Below are 17,255 nucleotides of genomic sequence, written 5' to 3'. Positions count from 1 at the left end.
GTAAGTCCAAAATCTAACAGGGCAACAACATTAAAAATTGAGAATAATCTTTTTTGACTTAATGCTCTACCCTCCAATCCCACTGTGCCAGAAGTCCCACTTTATAGGCACATTGAGGTGGTGATCCTGCCGCCACAGCTTTTCCAGATAGGAGTTAGACCCTCAAGGGTCTGGCAGCACTGCCCCCATGGCTTTGTCCAGCCCCCTCCCTACAGCTTGGGCAGATGACCCTGTAGCAGCTCTTTACCTGAAGCTTTGCCCCTGCAGCAGCTCTGTGCCTAGGTCCAGACGCTATCCAGGGCAGGAGTCCCTGAGCCCAGAGCATAGTTAGGAAGCCCTGTCCTTTTATATCTAGATGGAGTCAGCTATATAGTTAAGCGGAAATACTATGTATGCATCAGTATCAATCCCTGGAAGAACAACATCATGCACCAATTAAGAACCCCAGGAGAGGACTCTTAACACTTAACCATTTTTTGCCAAAGTTCTTAGATCTGGAAGAAGGTTTCATATAAACACAGCTGCCAGAAATTTTGTGTAGACCCAACTGGAAGAGTATAAATCCAGTGAGACAGAACACTTACACAGCACATCAGGCAAAGCAACTTTATTACTCACAGAGAGGCAATAAGAATCAATGGATGCCTATGTTCCATGGTAAACAGGTTCCCCCAAGGCTCAGGAAAGCTTTCCAATACAGATGGCATCTTATTAGACAGATGTGCCCTTCTTTGTACTGCAGCTGAAAGACCCTGAAAGCATTGCGCTCTGGGTTTTATACCCCAGGGGCTACTTGGATTACTGGGCTGAAGTGTCGCACGACGTCCTCTTCTAGGAGGGATGCAAAGATAGTCCAGGATGCATCAAACTGTTCCTCCTTATCTCAGGACGTTGCATTCTCAGTATATTTTGCCCAAGAGTTGCAAGCAAGAAGGGGATAGGTTTGGCCAGCCAAGATCATCCAGGTACCTGTCTTCCTGCAATGATCCCCAGGCTCATGCACTTTACACACCTGCAGAGACTACACCCATCAGAGGCACAACCAGTGTGGTCCGTGTCACATCTGGACTCACCAAAGCCACAACTGAGATGGCTGAGGAGTACAGTGCTGGAGTGAAAGAAGCAAAACCTGTAATGTGAGGTGTCACTGGGAAGTGTGTCCTCAAAGTTTCAGAGGCAAAGGGATCCCTCCTTTACATTCTTCCCCTGTCTTGAACAATAATCTTACCTGCTGTTGCGATTACCAACTAATCACTTTATCAGATGATCATTTGGCCACATCCTGAGAGCTCTCTTCTGACCATGCTTTCTTGTTTTAATATTATAGATAGGCTAAAGATTTTCCAATCTTTAATTTGTTTCCATTTTGGTTAGCAATTCCATCTTTAAGCCATTTCCCCTCTTATCACATTTTTCTATGAGCAGTCAAGAGAATCCAGTAAAAACCTTCAACACTTTGCTCAGACACGTCCTCAGCAAAATATTCAATTTCTTCACTCACAAGTTCTATTTTCACAAAACAGTAGGACACAGACAGAATTCAGCCAAATTCTTCAATACTTTATAAGAAAGATGGCCTTTCCTTCATGATCCAAAAACATGTTCCTCATTTCTGTCTGAGATCTCACAAGAATGGGCTTTATTCTACTAACATTCTGTTCAGGGTCACTTAGGTATTTTCTTTTTCTTTTTCTTTTTTTGAAACTGAGTCTCACTCTGTTGCCAGGCTGGAGTGCAATGGCTCAATCTCAGCTAACTGCAACCTCCACCTTCCAGGTTCAAGCGATTCTCCTGCCTGAGCCTCCCAGGTAACTGGGACTGCAGGCACATGCCACCATGCCCAGATAATTTTTGTATTTTTAGTAGAGACGGAGTTTCACCATGTTGGCCAGGATGATCTCAATCTCTTGACCTCATGATCCACCTGCCTCAGCCCCCAAAGTGCTGGGATTACAGGGATGAGGCATCACACCCAGTCACTTATATTTTCTAAGAAGATTTATGCTTTCTCTAAACCCCTCCTCCTCTCCTGAGTCCTCATTAGAATTGCCCCCCTAACAATCTATTCATGGCAATGTAGGCTTTTTCTTTATGTGCCTTAAACTCTCCAGCCTGTATCTATTACCCAGTTCCAAAGTCAGTTCTGCATTTTTAGATACTTGTTACAGCAGCACTTCACTTTCCAGCACCAGTTTTGCTTTAGTTTATCCTGGCTGCTACAACAAATTGCCGTAGACTGGCTGCCTTTGAAACAATAAACATTTCTGACGGTTTTGGAAGCGGGAAGTTCGAGATCAAAATGGAGGTGGACTTGGTATCTTAAAAGGGCTCACTTCACATTTTACAGACAGACAGCTGTCTTTTCACTGTGCATTTACATTGTAGAAAGGGAAATGGAACTCTTTCAGGACGCTTTTATAAAGGATTTAAACCCATTCATGAGGGCTTGTCCCTCATGACTTAATCACCTCTCAAAGTTCCACCTCCTACTACCATTATCTTGGAGTTTAAAATGTCAAAATATGTATTGAAGAGTGGGCAGGGAGGGAACACAAATATTTAATCGATAGCACCTAATAAACCATAGTTAATCTCCTTTTGATTGTCAGCCTTATTTCCTCCCTTGCTCTAGAATTAGGACTTCATTATATTTTTCAATAAGCTTTTCATTCTCTTTTGTGTTTTGCAATTAAAAGAAATTTGAATTAGAAATCCTAATGTTCACCATTGAACAAATATCTTTAGTTATTTTCTATCTTTCCAGCTTTCTAACAGCCTTATAGCAAATACAAAAGAAATATTTTAATGAGAAAAGTCTATCTTCATCTTACTATTCAAATGTCTCAAGTTATTTTGAAGTCCCCTATCAATTCTATTCTATACACGTAACTAGTTGTATCCCCGTATAAATCAGTTAACAAGATGAGATGAGATTTGGATGGGACAGAAAGCCAAACCCTATCATTTAGCTTTTTAGTTCATTTGGAAATTTCTTAGAGTATGTTCTGTGGTCATATTCCATAAATACAGAGAATCATGTGGAGGTTTTCAGTTTTCCTTAAAGAAAATTTAGTAGAACCAACCCTTAGAGATATACATTTAGTATGTCTAAGATTAAATATATGTACATATAAAATTAATAAAATTATGTAAGTATGATTAACATAAACATTTTTATGATTATAATACATATATTATCTAATTTTCAAAAGTTTCAAGTTGAATAATAGTAAATAAATAATAAAGCGGAGAATGTTTTACTCATAACAAAACAATGTTTGACTCATTATTTTCTCCAAAATTGGTGGTCTGCAATTTCTTTCTTAATATATTATATAACACTCATCCCCCATTGTTTCAATTATTGCTTTACATACCCATATTTCTTATGTAAAAGTGAGTCATAGAGTCCAATATGTCTGGCTAGCAGCATCAACTACAGGGCCTCTACGGGCAGGGTTTGCTGAATAGGGGAGACAGAGCTCCCTGTCTAGTAAAATGATCAGGATCTATTGAGGAGAGTAATCTAGAGCTCAAGATGGGAAAAGAAGACCTTACTGAAAAAATGCAACCTGATGAAACCCCTACGTTTGACTAAAGTACTCAAAAAAGTAGCCTGGAGTCAGCATACAGCTACATTTTCTCCAGCCATTTCCCCAACACATCCTGGAGAGACTTGTTTTGAGACCTGTTTGTACTGCTGACTTAAATAGGGGTGTGTGTGTGTGTGTGTGTGTGTGTGTGTGTGTGTGTGTGCGCCCGTGTTTTAAGATACTGGGTCAGATGACAGAGACAGGAGTTGTGAACCCTGAATGATTTATGAAAACTTTTGAGCATATGAAGAAATCTGGGGATTATCATGTTACAGTTGTGGAAGATGCAACTCTAGGACAGATTGTTGCCACAGCAATTCTGATAATAGAACACAGATTCATCCATTCCTGTTCTAAGAGAGGAAGAATAGATGTTATCATTAATGATGAACGCAGAGAAAAGCATCTGGGCAAGTTTTTATTATCAATCCTTACTTTGCTAAGCTAGAAACTGAACTGTTAAAAGTTTTCCCTTGAATTTCTACCACAAACTGTTGGTTTGTATAAAAAGTTTGGATATATATTGTATCTGAAGAAAATCACACAGGCTGGAGGTTTCTAAAGTAAAAATCTTTTTAAGAAAATTTTTAAATGAGCTAATGCTATAAGTCTATACTCTTCCTAGAGTTAAAATAATTCATTGCTGCACCCCAGTAATGTCTATAAGTACCAGACTGAAAAAAGCATTGGAATACTACAAGTACAACAACATTTAGAAGATTATTTTGGGCAGGAGGGATGTGTGTAAATTTAGATTACAAATAAATATTACAAAGGGAATGATATTTAACCAAAGGAATATATTTTTACCTTGAATCTTCTATTGAATGTATTTTTATGAAGTTTGGCTTCATTTCTTGATAGTCAAGAGTATGAGTAATAAGGAGTCATATGTCTGCTGTCTGTATTGCTCATTTTTAAAAAGTGTATGTTGAATAAGGCTGTTTTTTATCACATGCATAAAATTAAATATGTTTGTTTCAAAGAAACATATCTCAATACACTTAGGGGTGTATCATTTCCCACATACTAAGCGAGGTTGGATAAGTTAGTTATTATTTATAAGTAAACATAATATAGTCCACCATGTGTTGATACCAATACAAACAGGCAAACTTGCCTGATTAATGCTTCTTTGGTAGTGATTTTTTTTTTATTTTAGTCTGCAAAATTTTAGAAGCTTTTCTTAATTTTTGGTGTTTGGATAAATAATCAGAATGTGCACAGGGATATTTGTCTTTTTAAATTTGTGGTCTCTTAAGACACCCATTGATAGCACCTCTTCCTTTGTAGATTCTCAGTCAATAGATTTTTTTTTTTAAGTCATAGTAGAATTACACAGTATATTAGTCTTTTCAGATTGCTTTTTTTAAATTTAGTATAAAATTCATTTAAGTTTACTCCGTGTGTTTTCATGACTTGATAGCTATTTTTTTTTTAATGGTGAGCAATATTCCATGATTAGGATGTACCAAAGTGTATTCATTCACTTACCAAAAGACATGTTGGTTACTTCCAAGTTTTTGTGATTATGAATAAAGCTGCCATAAATATCCATGTGCAGGTTTTTGTGTGGGCTTAGTCTTTACCTTCTTTGGGTAAATATCAGTGATCACAAGTTCTGGATCATATGGTACGAGTATGTTTAGCTTTGGAAAAAACCTCCAAACTGTCTTCCAAAGTGTCTGTAGCATTTTGCATTTCCACCAGCCATGAATGTGTGTTTCTCTTGGTTCACATCCTTGTATTTGGTGGTGTTAGTGCTCTGGATGTTGGCCATTCTAATAGGTATGTATTGGTATCTTATTATTTTAATTTGCATTTCCCTGAAGACATACGAGGTAGAACATCTTTCATTTGCTATTTTCATGTGTTTATCTTTTTTGGTGAGGTGTCTGTTAAAATCTTTGGCCATTTTAAATCAGGTCATTTGTTTCTTATTTTTGTAACTTAATTTTTATTGTTACTCCAATCTCTATGCCTATATATTATTTATCTTTTACCTCTATTTAAAAAGGAGACTATTTGCTATTAAAAGGAAGAAACAATAATAGCTACTAAGTGTGTGTGTGTATATATATATATACACACACACACACACGCATATATATTCAGGGTGATGTTGAACAGCGTTATGGAATAAAACAATACAACACAGAGGAAACAATATGCGTTAGAAGACAGTTTTCGCTGTTGTGTTTCGTTAGTTTTTACGTTGAGTGGTCAGAGAAGGCGTCACTGTGAAGATATCATTTGTATAGAGATCAGAAGGACAGGGGCAAGCCGTATAGCCATCTAGTTTAAAAGTATTTTGGACAGCTTTTTAAAAATAACTGCAAAGACCATGAAATAGAAACAAGTTTGACATGGTTGAGGGACATTAATACTTCACCTGTATAACTGAAGCAAAATGATTCAGGAAAAAAATAATAGACAAGTTTAGGGCAGTGGCCAGGATTTATATCATGTGTGTCTTTAGTAAGGATTTTGAGTTTTATTCTGAATGAAATGGGAAACCATTGAGTATCACTTATACACCAAGCACTATTAAACCTCAAAGATGTAAAATTATATTTCTGAAGAGGTGATAATTCAATATTGGAGACAGACATAGTTAAAATAGTATTATATATGATGAAATACTAGGCAAAGGAAATTTTCAGGGCGTAAAAATGAATTCCATCTATCCCATCAGAGGATGTCATAACTTAGAAAGAAGTAGAGATGTAGAAATAATCTCATCGATCTTTCTTTGCTCCTCAGAGTTCTGATTTTTAATGGACTCCAATAATAGGTCTAGGAGTCTTTGAATTCTTGGGTCAATCTTGGAAAGATAGCCAGAGTTTATTTATAGAGACCTAGACAGACTTAGAATAAATTGTTGCTACAGTGCTGGTACCCTGGATCTTCTTGTGTTCTCCTGGCTATATTATCCCTATTCCCTGACCTTCTGCCAACTTGGAAAAATCTATTTGATTGAGCTTTCTCTACAGTTTTTCTGATTAGCATTTCACAGTTCTGCTAACTGTAGCTTCTCCCTTTATTTAGAGTCAATGTTTCAATGAAGCCCTCTATCAATGTCCAATCAGGGAAACAAAAATCACCATAGGTATTTCAGGCAGAAGGGGATTTAATATAGGATACCATTTACAAAATATTAGAATGCCCGAAGAAACAAAAGAGGAACGCTAATATTACACAAAAGTCTGTAGCCACAGGAGCCTCTATTTTCACTACAGATTGCAGGAGCTGGCATTCTCAATGACACTCTCAGAGATGCTGCTGCTGCTGCTGCTGTTGATTAGGAAACCATACGCCCACATACCCGTCAATGCCGCTGCCAGTAGTTGAAATGGCATCTACCTTCCTCAGGCCTTCTAATCCCATGCAAGTGCTTCCAGCTCACATAACATAAATGTAACTGCAAGCAAGGTGATCAACTCATCCTCATTTGCCAAGGAATTTTCAAGTTTTAGCAGTGAAAATCTTACATCCCTGGAAACCCAGGCAGACTAGTCCTGTTGATGTCTAAATGGCAAAGGAAACTGGTAAATGTAATTTTCAGGCTTCCAGCCTCAGCAGTACAAAGGAGAGTAAAGAAAAGTTTCTCTGGGGCTGAGTACCAGCAGACAGTTATCTATCGTAGTTGCTTTAAAGAAAATACAGATGACTTACAACCAATACGCCACCCCTACTTAAATGTGAGCATACTCCACTTTTCAGAACTCCTGTTGTTACTATGATGATTGACCACTGACCATGAATAGGCCAGACTTTGAGCCTAGGATTTTTAAGGTTAAGATGATTATTATCTAGCATGTATAAAAGGCTGAAGTTACTATTTATAAATACACAGTAGTAATACGTTACTATTCTACTGCTACTACTAACAGTGGCAATAGTAACTGATGAGCAAAAAGAGACTGTAAAGAAAATAATAAAATTGAGGACAAGTTTGGAAAAAGAATACCAAAAACAAATCCACTAGTTGACTTACCTAGTTTCAAAGGCCAGAGTATATATTTTGTGACTATTTTCCTTCCTCCTAAAATGTAGTTCTAGACATTTCTAACACCTCCCAAAGGAGGAAGTAAACCCATTTTCCTGGTATAATTGTGGCTATGGGCTTGGCTTATTTAAAGAGCCAAGAACTACCTCACTCCTAGCCCTGCCCAATTGCTCTTGCTATGCTAAAAAGGCAAGGAACAATTCACTGTCAAAACACACAATAAAGTGAAGACTAAATATCATTTTAAACATTAAAGAATGTCATGCAAGTTTTTGGCACCAAGAGGAATTCACCGCATGTTCACTGGGAGCAGAATCTTTGCTTGGCTATGATTTTTTCCTGCTCTCAAAAAGTTCCATAAAATGCATTTAGATTTTATGCCATTATTTTGGATGATCAAGTAAATATTTACTAATAAGACTGGTAATAAAGCTTCCTTCAGGCAGGATGGTGAAATCTAGAAATGGCTTCCCTGACACTGACGAGCAGATAGCAACTCCAGACCTCTGTGGTTCTCACAAAATTGTGTAGAGAGGGCTTTCAGAGATCTCAGACTACAGCCCAAAGTTCATCCCCTAACAGAGCTTTCATCATGTGTTCTTGTTTACAATCTTGTATTCTGACTGCCAGACAGGGCACTCATAGCTTTCTAACCTGAATGTACAGACATTGCATGTTTATCCATCCTGGGGCTCTGACGTCTGATGCCCAGCTGTGCTTACGCCAGAAGAATGGACTCCAGAGGCGTGGTTCCAGTGACTGCTCCCAGGGAACAACTCCCAGGGAGGGACACAAATCCCTCACAGATGACAGAGGAGGGAGGCTTCAGGGAAAGGCAGCTGAGGCTGCAATTAAGTTCAGTAGGGAAAAATTTTTCCTGGGTGTGCATGTATGATTTGGGGGCTGTAGAAAGAGCTAAAGTGTTGCTAATGGACCAATTTTTTCTCAAAGCAGAAAATGGCAGCGTTGTATATTTTTTAAATGACATGTTACACTTGCTCTCCCATCCCTTTATATGGAATGCACACTTACATGTGCCCTCTTTGACTCTTTCACAATAATGCTCTTTTTAACTCTCCTCATTCATGCATTCATTCAACTAGTTATTCATCCCCTTTTTGATAGTAAATGCTTGAACTGTGTCAGGCACTGTTCTAGGAAGTAGGAACACAAGAAATAACAGAACACATTTATTCAAGGGGATCTCTTCTCTCTTTCACGGTCAACAGCAAGCATGTAATTCAAATGCACTTTGAAAAGCACATATAGTGGTTCAGTATGTGCCTCTATGAGAAAACCTCCATTTTTCCTCATATTCTCTCTAAGGGTAAGTTTTTTGGTTCTTAGACCCTCTGAGACTAATAGATTTGACTTTCGATACAGTGGTGGTGTTGAGGGTGAAGAAAGGCACAAATGAGACACAGTGGTCAGAAAAGAGAAACAGTTACTTCCCATGGGCCAGATATTTTACCAAAAACTCTGCAGATTAGTGAAACATTGACCCAGGCTTAACTTGCGGCCAACTAAATGATGACTACATCTACCATCACGACCTTTGGGGAATTTTTTTTACAAACTGTATCAAAAATGTTTACCACCCTCTTGTACTTTCTCACCTGATTTAAACACAAACACACACACACACACACACACACACACACACTGAATTTTAAGTATACGTTTTTACTCTTGAATTTTGTCCTATTGGTTAAATTCAGTATCTGCATCTGGTGAAATTATTAGGAATTCTGCTTCTGTCATCTATTATTGTAAAGACTCCACCCAGATTTGTCTTTTGAACATTTCACAATCATCCCTTCCTTCTCTTTTTCTCTGTGCAAACCATCTACCACATGGCAACCAGAGTGATCTTTCTAAAGTAAAAAAATCCCAAGTCTTCTTTTTCCTCCACCCACATACAGTTTAAATGTGGAAAATGCCTTAGTGTGGAATTCAAGGCTTTCAAAATTTGCCCCTTGTTTGCCTCTTCTTCAACTCCTGACACTCATTCTCCCTTGCCTCCAAGTGTACAGAACTACTTAGAAGCTCTCGGAACTAAGCACACACCCAGTGTCCACCTACCTACCTACTCCAATCTTCCTTTTAGGATTCACTTTTCTTTTTAATCCTCCTTAAAAAACACTGTTCTTCCTTCAAGCCTCTGCCATATCGTACCTTCACTGGGAAGCCTTTTCTGGAAACACCTACATCCGCATCCCCTCCTTCAGGCTCGTGTTTCATTCTCTGTGTTTTCATGGTAATTTATAGATATTCTAATATGCCACTTCTAACATCTGTTAAAACTCGGCATGTCAACTCTGTAATGCTCATACTGTCACCTAGGTATTCTGGTGAGATGCAGATTCTGATTCACTTGGTCTGGGATGGTGAGATCTGAAAGTCTGGATTTCTAGTAAGTTCCTAGGTTACGCATGCTGATGCTACTATCTCATGTCACTTTGAGTAGGAAGAATATAACCCTTTGTATATGTTTCCTTTCTGAACTATGAACTGCTTGAAATTAGAGCCTGCAACTTACTCATCTTTAAATCTCTGGGTCCCAACACACATATGAAGATAAAAAACATTTTAGATGAATTAATTTTGTGTTATTATCCAATAATAGTTGTTATTTGTTTTGTTTTTGACAACAAACAGTTTTGAGATTCAGAGAATTTCTGCTTTGGAGTATCTTTTTTTTGTTGTCTTTTTTTAACTTTTAAGTTTGGGGGTACATGTGAGGGCTTGTTACATAGATAAACACATATCACAGGGATTTGTTGTATATGTTATTTCATCACCCAGGTATAGTTTTTTAAAATGTTGAGCAGAGCTATAAGAAACTAATCTTCATGTTAAACATTAATATGATTCCAACATTTCACTCAAAATAACTTGGCTTCTATATTTTTGACTCAGAAAGGTTGAAAACTAATTGCTGAAAGAGGAGCTCTAGACAGCACCTTTTCTGATGTTTGCTGAGGTATAGCAAGAGATGTAAAAATAAGTTAGCTACAAATACTAATTTTTATGTTATGATATTTGCATAACTCTGTGGAAACCACTTTCACATACATATTGCTTTCAATGTTCATTTACAACTACTGTGTGAAATAAAGAGTGTTTATGTTAAGCACATACATAGATTCACTGGTTTTCATGCCTGACTCTGCCATTTACCAGCTGTTTAATCTTGGGAAAGTTACACAAAATCTTTTAGCTTCTATTTACCATTTGTAAAATGGAGATAGTAATAGTTTCCACCTAATAGGGTTAATATAAATGTGTTAATATGCATGAGGTTCTTAGACCAGTGCTTGCATGTATTCAGTCTTATGTAAGTATGGGCCATTATTATTTATTTATTCACTCAAAGTATTTGAGCCCCTGCTCTATGCCATACACTGTGGTCTATGCTGGAACTACAGTGATGCTTAAGATAATAACGTCTATTCTCAAGGAGCACACTGCGTTGGAAAATCAGACACTAACCAAGTAAACAAACACATAAATAGCTAAAAATTGTAATGTGTGCTGTATAGTAGCCAAACAAGGCTATCACAGAGCAGAAAGGAGAGTGGAAAGCTGGTTAAATAAGGTAGTCAGGACCAGAAAAGCCATCCCTACCAATGGAACTTTGAAGTTAAGACCTGAAGGGTGCTAAGCCAGTCGGGGATGAGCAGAAGCAAGAACATTCCAGGCAACAGAAGCAGCCTTTGCAAAGATCTGAGGTAGGAAATACATGACCATAACCCGCTACCATGGGCTGAAATTGAAGCCAAGTGAGGTTAAGTGTTTTGCCCATTGTTCAATTCTAACCTCCATCAAAGTGGAGATCACAACCCAAATTCCTGATTAATATGGCTCTTATCATTATACCATGTTGTGGATCCACAACGTGGAAGGAAAAACAAAGCAAGTGGCCAGCTATTTGCTCATGAGATTGGTTCAGCCACTTTCCAGTTTGAAAGGAGTATACATTTAAACCAACCTTGTCATCTCAGCATAGGGACAGATAGAGGGTGATAGGAAAGCCCAGGTCTTCTTCAAAAAGCTATCCAGAAAAAAACTGAAATATTATTACTTCTCATTTAAACATGTTTCCATAGTGTATTAGCTGGTTTTCACTAGGTTACGCTAAAATTAATTACTTCAAAATTGAAATTAAAATGTTCAAAAAATTTTTTATTTGTTTGCCTTGTGTTTTGGTGATGATTTTGTTGTTGCTCTCTTCATCCCAGGGTGCAGCTGAAAGAATTAGACCCTGTGGGACGTTCTGGCCTATTAGCTAATGGAAAAGAATGAGGGCATAACCATGCAATGGCTCTTAAATGTGCTGCAAAGAAGAATTTCATGTCACTTTCACTCATACAAGAAAAAGTAGTTGGCCAAAACCAATTTGATGGCCAAATGCAACATCAACAAGGTATAAATTAGAGGGAATATATAATATTCTCCCAAAGGGATGCAATAAATATATAGAACAATAATATTAACTACCACATGTACTAAACAGAGACATTCAAAATGTGTCCCATTTGAATATAGAATAATTCAACAGTTATTAAAATATTGAGATATGTGAAGTGCTTATTATTAGGGCTTTGAGATGAATTTTATTAGATGATTCATATATTTATTCACCAATTATTGAGTGCTACTATAGACAGGAATTTGTATATTTCCTCTTTACTCTTAAATTAATATTTCTCTATATGAAAAATGAAAAACCCTGTTTGGAAGAGGGAGCTAATGAAACTGAGGCAAAGGTTTGCTTGCAAACCATATGTAGAGAAAAAGAAAGGAATCATATCCTTAAAAAACATTTTATTTTAGTCAAATATAGAGATGGAGTCTTGCTGTGTTGCCCAGGCTGGTCTCAAACTAAGCTCAAGCAATCCTCCTACCTTCGCCTCCCAAAGTACATGAGCGTGAATCACCACATCCAGGCAGGAATCATATCCTTTGCCTTAGTTATAACAGGTAAAAACGTACAGTTAAATTTTAAGTATTATTTACATCAACATGGAGAGCCTTCTCTTTTTCTCTGTTCCTTCTTTCTTCCAGAATCTCTGCTAAGTACCTGCACTGGTAACAGTATCCTATTTTGACCATAAGAAAAAAAATACATACTCATTTGCTACCTCATATAAGCCAAGGACTAAATATTATAAATTTTACTGCAAAACTGGAAAGGGTGAAAGCAGCAGCTATCCAAATGCACATGATTCAGAAGAACTGAAAGGTTTTTAATAACCCTCCACAAATATATCTTTCAGTAAGATGTAAATTGAGGGCACAAGGAGACTTACTTGTAAGTTGGTGTCTTAGAGACCCAAAGGATAATAGTGTTGGTTGTGAATCTTATATTGTGGGACAAATCTGATGAAAAGAAAAACAAGGAATCTTTTAGTTTTGTCTTATTTCCTACTTTCCAATAATACACTGCAAAGAAAGGTAACCTTCCTGAGATTACCCCTTTGCTAGACAGAGCTAAAGACTTTAAGTTAATGCAACTAATCTATAATTCCTGAAGTCATATGGCCTGGTACATACAGGACGGATATATTTAGCTGGCCATACTGATATGTTAACTACTATACACCAGTAGTTAAAATTGTGAAATACTTCTATATCCATTAGTGAAAAGCTGTTTCCTGAAACTCCTCCCTGTTGATAAATGTTTTTGAAATTTACCCTTGTTGAAGCATTGGTGTTTTCGATCAAGTTGGAACAGTGGGGTAAGGAAAAAAATCTGGGGTTCAAAGAGTAAAGTTTGAGCCTCATCTCTGCTACTGATTTGGAGATTCAGTACTTAGAAAGCCCCTTACCTTCTATTTCTTTTTCTTTATTAAAAAAAAAAAATCAAACTGGCAATAACAACTTTTTTGCCTACCTCATAGGACTAAGTGCCAATCATAACAATAGATAACCTGTAGGAGGTTTATTATGCATCAGAAACTCCAGGTGTTTTACATCCTTATGTCCCCTCACCACACACTCAACACTATATGGGAGAAGTTATTACCATTCCTATTTTTTAGGTGAAGAAACTAAGATTGTGAAGGTGCACCTTAACTAAGGTTATACAGATGGGATTTGGTAGAGCAAGGCTCAATCCAAGATCACTCTGACTTCCAGGTTTATCTAGTTGGTAAAACATTCGAATATGAAAAATGCAAGATTTTCTCACACTTTTACTTTCAAAATCTCACATAAGCATTTGGGTGAAGGTAACCATGGTCATATACTTGATTGCCAGGTAATACTATCCCTTTAAAAACCCTGATCCTGGCCTCTCCCCCAAAAGTTCCAAAATAAAAAATCCAATTTCTTGCTCCATAGACCACACGTCTTAGGTCAGCCTTCTAAAACACATGTGATAGCTCTGTTAACAAGACCAGGACACACAAATGTTTTTGATCACTTTTCCCAATTTCTGTGCTCCTCTGATGATAAAACATGCTATAACTATTTTCCAAGGCTTGGTAAGATTCTCTCTAGTCAGGTGTGCTAGAAGGAGGAGGGCTCATCTGGCAACATCTGTGCACTTAACAGAAAGAAAACAGCTTTAAGCATTGAGCCCATATGTTTACTCAGCAGTTGGTTTGTCTGCTCCATCTGGAAAAAGATTGAGGGCATGCAGATTCCCTGACCTTGAAATAGGGTAGAGAGCAATGAACCCATGCTGACCACTGACTCCCAATAACCATTTTGAAATAAACCAGAAAAAAAATGGCAGAGAATTCCGGGCAAAGCCTATCTTAGATTAGAGCTTATCATTGAGGAAAAGTTTTACCATTACATCTACTTTATGTAATAGTAATCTGTTCTTGAGTTTTGTACTTTCTTCACATTCCATGATATATGCTACTCTAGTCTTCTTCCTCTATGAATTGGCACCTACGTTCTCATATTCTTTTCCTAACCTTGTATATAAACATATTCTCAAGAAAGGACTTGATAAACTCATTCGTGGTGGACAGGGTGAAAGGGGCGACTTAAATACATTTTTGTGGTACTCTTCCTCTCAATTTTTACTTAACGAGGAAGGGAGATAGTACTATAGAACCATCATCTAAAGAAGAAAGTGATGTGAATAGTAGGGTCATGAATGTCTAATGAATCTGAAATTGTATCTTTTTATTTACGTTATATTACCTAATTCAACCCATTTTATGCTCTGTCACCTCATGAAAAGTTTCTAAAGGTAAGCATTAAATGTAAAGAATAAAGAAAAAAATAAAGGAATACCTGAACACATAAAGCACTTTAAAATATCTGTATTGTGCTCAGTGCTTGAAATTCCATTATTTTCCCTTCTGCTTCTCCCAAGGATGAACTTCAACTATTGAATCATACATGATGCCTTCCCTGACCTCCAAGGAAACCTGCTCTTCTGTGCTCCTGTAGTGCTAGGCACATTTTTCACTTTGTTATTGTTTACATATTTGTTTACACATTCATCTGTGAGGTCCTGAAGGACAGGAATCGAGACTTTTAAAAAAATCTGAATGGCTGGTTATTAGTTCATGGCTCATATATGAAAAACACTTCATGAGTATTTGGAGAATGATTGTGGGGTATGCACTGGAAGTAAACACACATGCTTATATGTCTTCTTTAGTTTAAAAGTAGACTTGCCATTATTTAACAATTGTGATACTTCACATGAAAATCTATAGTCCTAATTTTTTGAGGGGGTAAAAGAATGACCTGAAGACTTTGGAACTTTGGGTTTGACATGGCCGTGTTCCCACCCAAATCTCATCTTGAATTGTCACTCCCACAATTCCCATATGTCATGGGAGGAACCCGGTGGGAGATGACTGAATTATGGGGATGCTGTTCTCGTGATGGTAAATGTGTCTCAGTAGATCTGATTGTTTTAAAAATAGGAGTTTCCCTGCACAAGCTCTCTTTTTGCCTGCTGCCATCCACATAAGATGTGACTTGCTCCTCCTTGCCTTCTGCCATGATTGTGAGGCCTCCACAGCCATGTGGCACTGTAAGTCCATCAAACCTCTTTTTCTTCTCAGTCTTTATCAGCAGTGTGAAAGTACATCTTTATCAGCAGTGTGAAAATGGACTAATACAGTAAATTGGTACCAGTAGAGTGGGGTGCTGCTGAAAAGATACCCAAAAATGTGGAAGCATCTTTGGAACTGGGTAACAGGCAGAGGTTAGAACAATTTGGAGGGCTCAGAAGAAGACAGAAAAATGTGGGAAAGTTTGGAACTTCCTAGAGACTTGTTGAATGATTTTGATCAAAATGGTGACAGTGATATGGACAATAAAATCCAGGCTATGGTGGGCTCATATGGAGATGAGGAACTTGTTGGGAACTGGAAAAAAGGTGATTCTTGTTATGTTTTAGCAAAGAGATTGGTGGCATTTTGCCCCTGCCCTAGAGACTTGTGGAACTTTGAACTTGAGAGAGATGATTTAGGGTATCTGGTGGAAGACATTTCTAAGAGCAAAGCATTCAATATGTGACTTCAGCGCTGTTAAAGGCATTTGGTTTCATAAAGGAAGCAAAGCATAAAAGTACAGAAAATGTGAAACCTGACAATGCAATAGAATAGAAATTTTCTTTTTCTGAGGAGAAATTCAAGCTGGCTGCATAAATTTGCATAAGTAACAAGGAGCTGAATGTTAATCCCAAGACAATGGGGAATTGTCTCCAGGGCATGTCAGAGGTCTTAATAGCAGCCCCTTCCATCACAAGCCTGGAGGCCTAGGAGGAAAAAATGGTTTCATGGGCCAGGCCCAAGGTCCCCATGCTGTGTGTACCCTAGGTACTTGTTAACCTGTGTCTCAGCTGCTCCAGCTATTGCTAAAAGGAGCTAAGATGCACCTCAGGCTATGGCTTCAGAGGGTATAAGCCACAAGCCTTAGCAGTTTCCATGTGGTGTTGAGCCTATGAATGCACAGAAGTCAAGAATTGGAGTTTGGGAACCTCCACCTAGATTTCAGACCATGTATGGGAAGGCCTGGATGCCCAGGCAGAAGTTTGCTGCAGGGGCAGGACCCTCTTGGGAAACCTCTGCTAGGGCAGTGTAGAAGGGAAATGTGGGGTTGGAGCTTCCACACAGAGTCCCTACTGGGGCACTGCCTACTGGAGCTATGAGAAGAGGACCACCATTCTCCAGACTCCAGAATGGTAGATCTACTGACAGCTTGTACTGTGTGCCTGAAAAAGCCACAGACACTCAATACCAGCCTGTGAAAGCTTTCCTCTGGGAGGGAGGCTGTACTCTGCAGAGCCACAGGAGCACAGCTGCCCAAGACTATGGGAACCCACCTCTTACATCAGTGTGACTTGGATGCAAGACATAGAGTCAAAGGAGATCATCTTGGAGCTTTAAGATTTAATGAGCTCCCTACCATGTTTGGCACTTACATGGAGCCTGTGGTCCCTGTGCTTTGGTCAATTTCTCCCATTTGGAATGGGAATATTTACCCAGTGCCTACACCCCCATTGTATATTGGAAGTAACTTACTTTTGATTTTATAGGCTCATAGGCAGGAAAGACTTGCTTTGTCTCAAATGAAACTTTGGACTTGCTCTTCTGAGTTAATGCTGAAATGAGTTAAGACTTTGGGGGACTGATGGGGAGACATGATTGGTTTTGAAATGTGAGAAGGATATA

General features: G+C 38.1%; 1 long non-coding RNA gene and 1 pseudogene across 1 annotated transcript in view; one reads left to right on the top strand and one right to left on the bottom strand.

The window, feature by feature from the left end:
- The window catches only part of LOC135278053 (uncharacterized), a 323,037-nt gene that overhangs the window by 109,618 nt on the left and 196,164 nt on the right, over positions 1-17,255 (bottom strand). The gene's annotated exons all lie outside the window — the stretch shown is intronic.
- Positions 3,566-4,160, top strand: LOC105726856 (glucosamine 6-phosphate N-acetyltransferase-like; annotated as a pseudogene).

Source organism: Aotus nancymaae, unplaced genomic scaffold (assembly GCF_030222135.1).
Source record: "Aotus nancymaae isolate 86718 unplaced genomic scaffold, 86718_ANA_hifiasm-v0.15.2.pri h1tg000036l, whole genome shotgun sequence".
In the NCBI taxonomy this organism is placed as follows: Eukaryota; Metazoa; Chordata; class Mammalia; order Primates; family Aotidae; genus Aotus; species Aotus nancymaae.
This window is presented reverse-complemented; position numbering and strand designations above follow the sequence as displayed.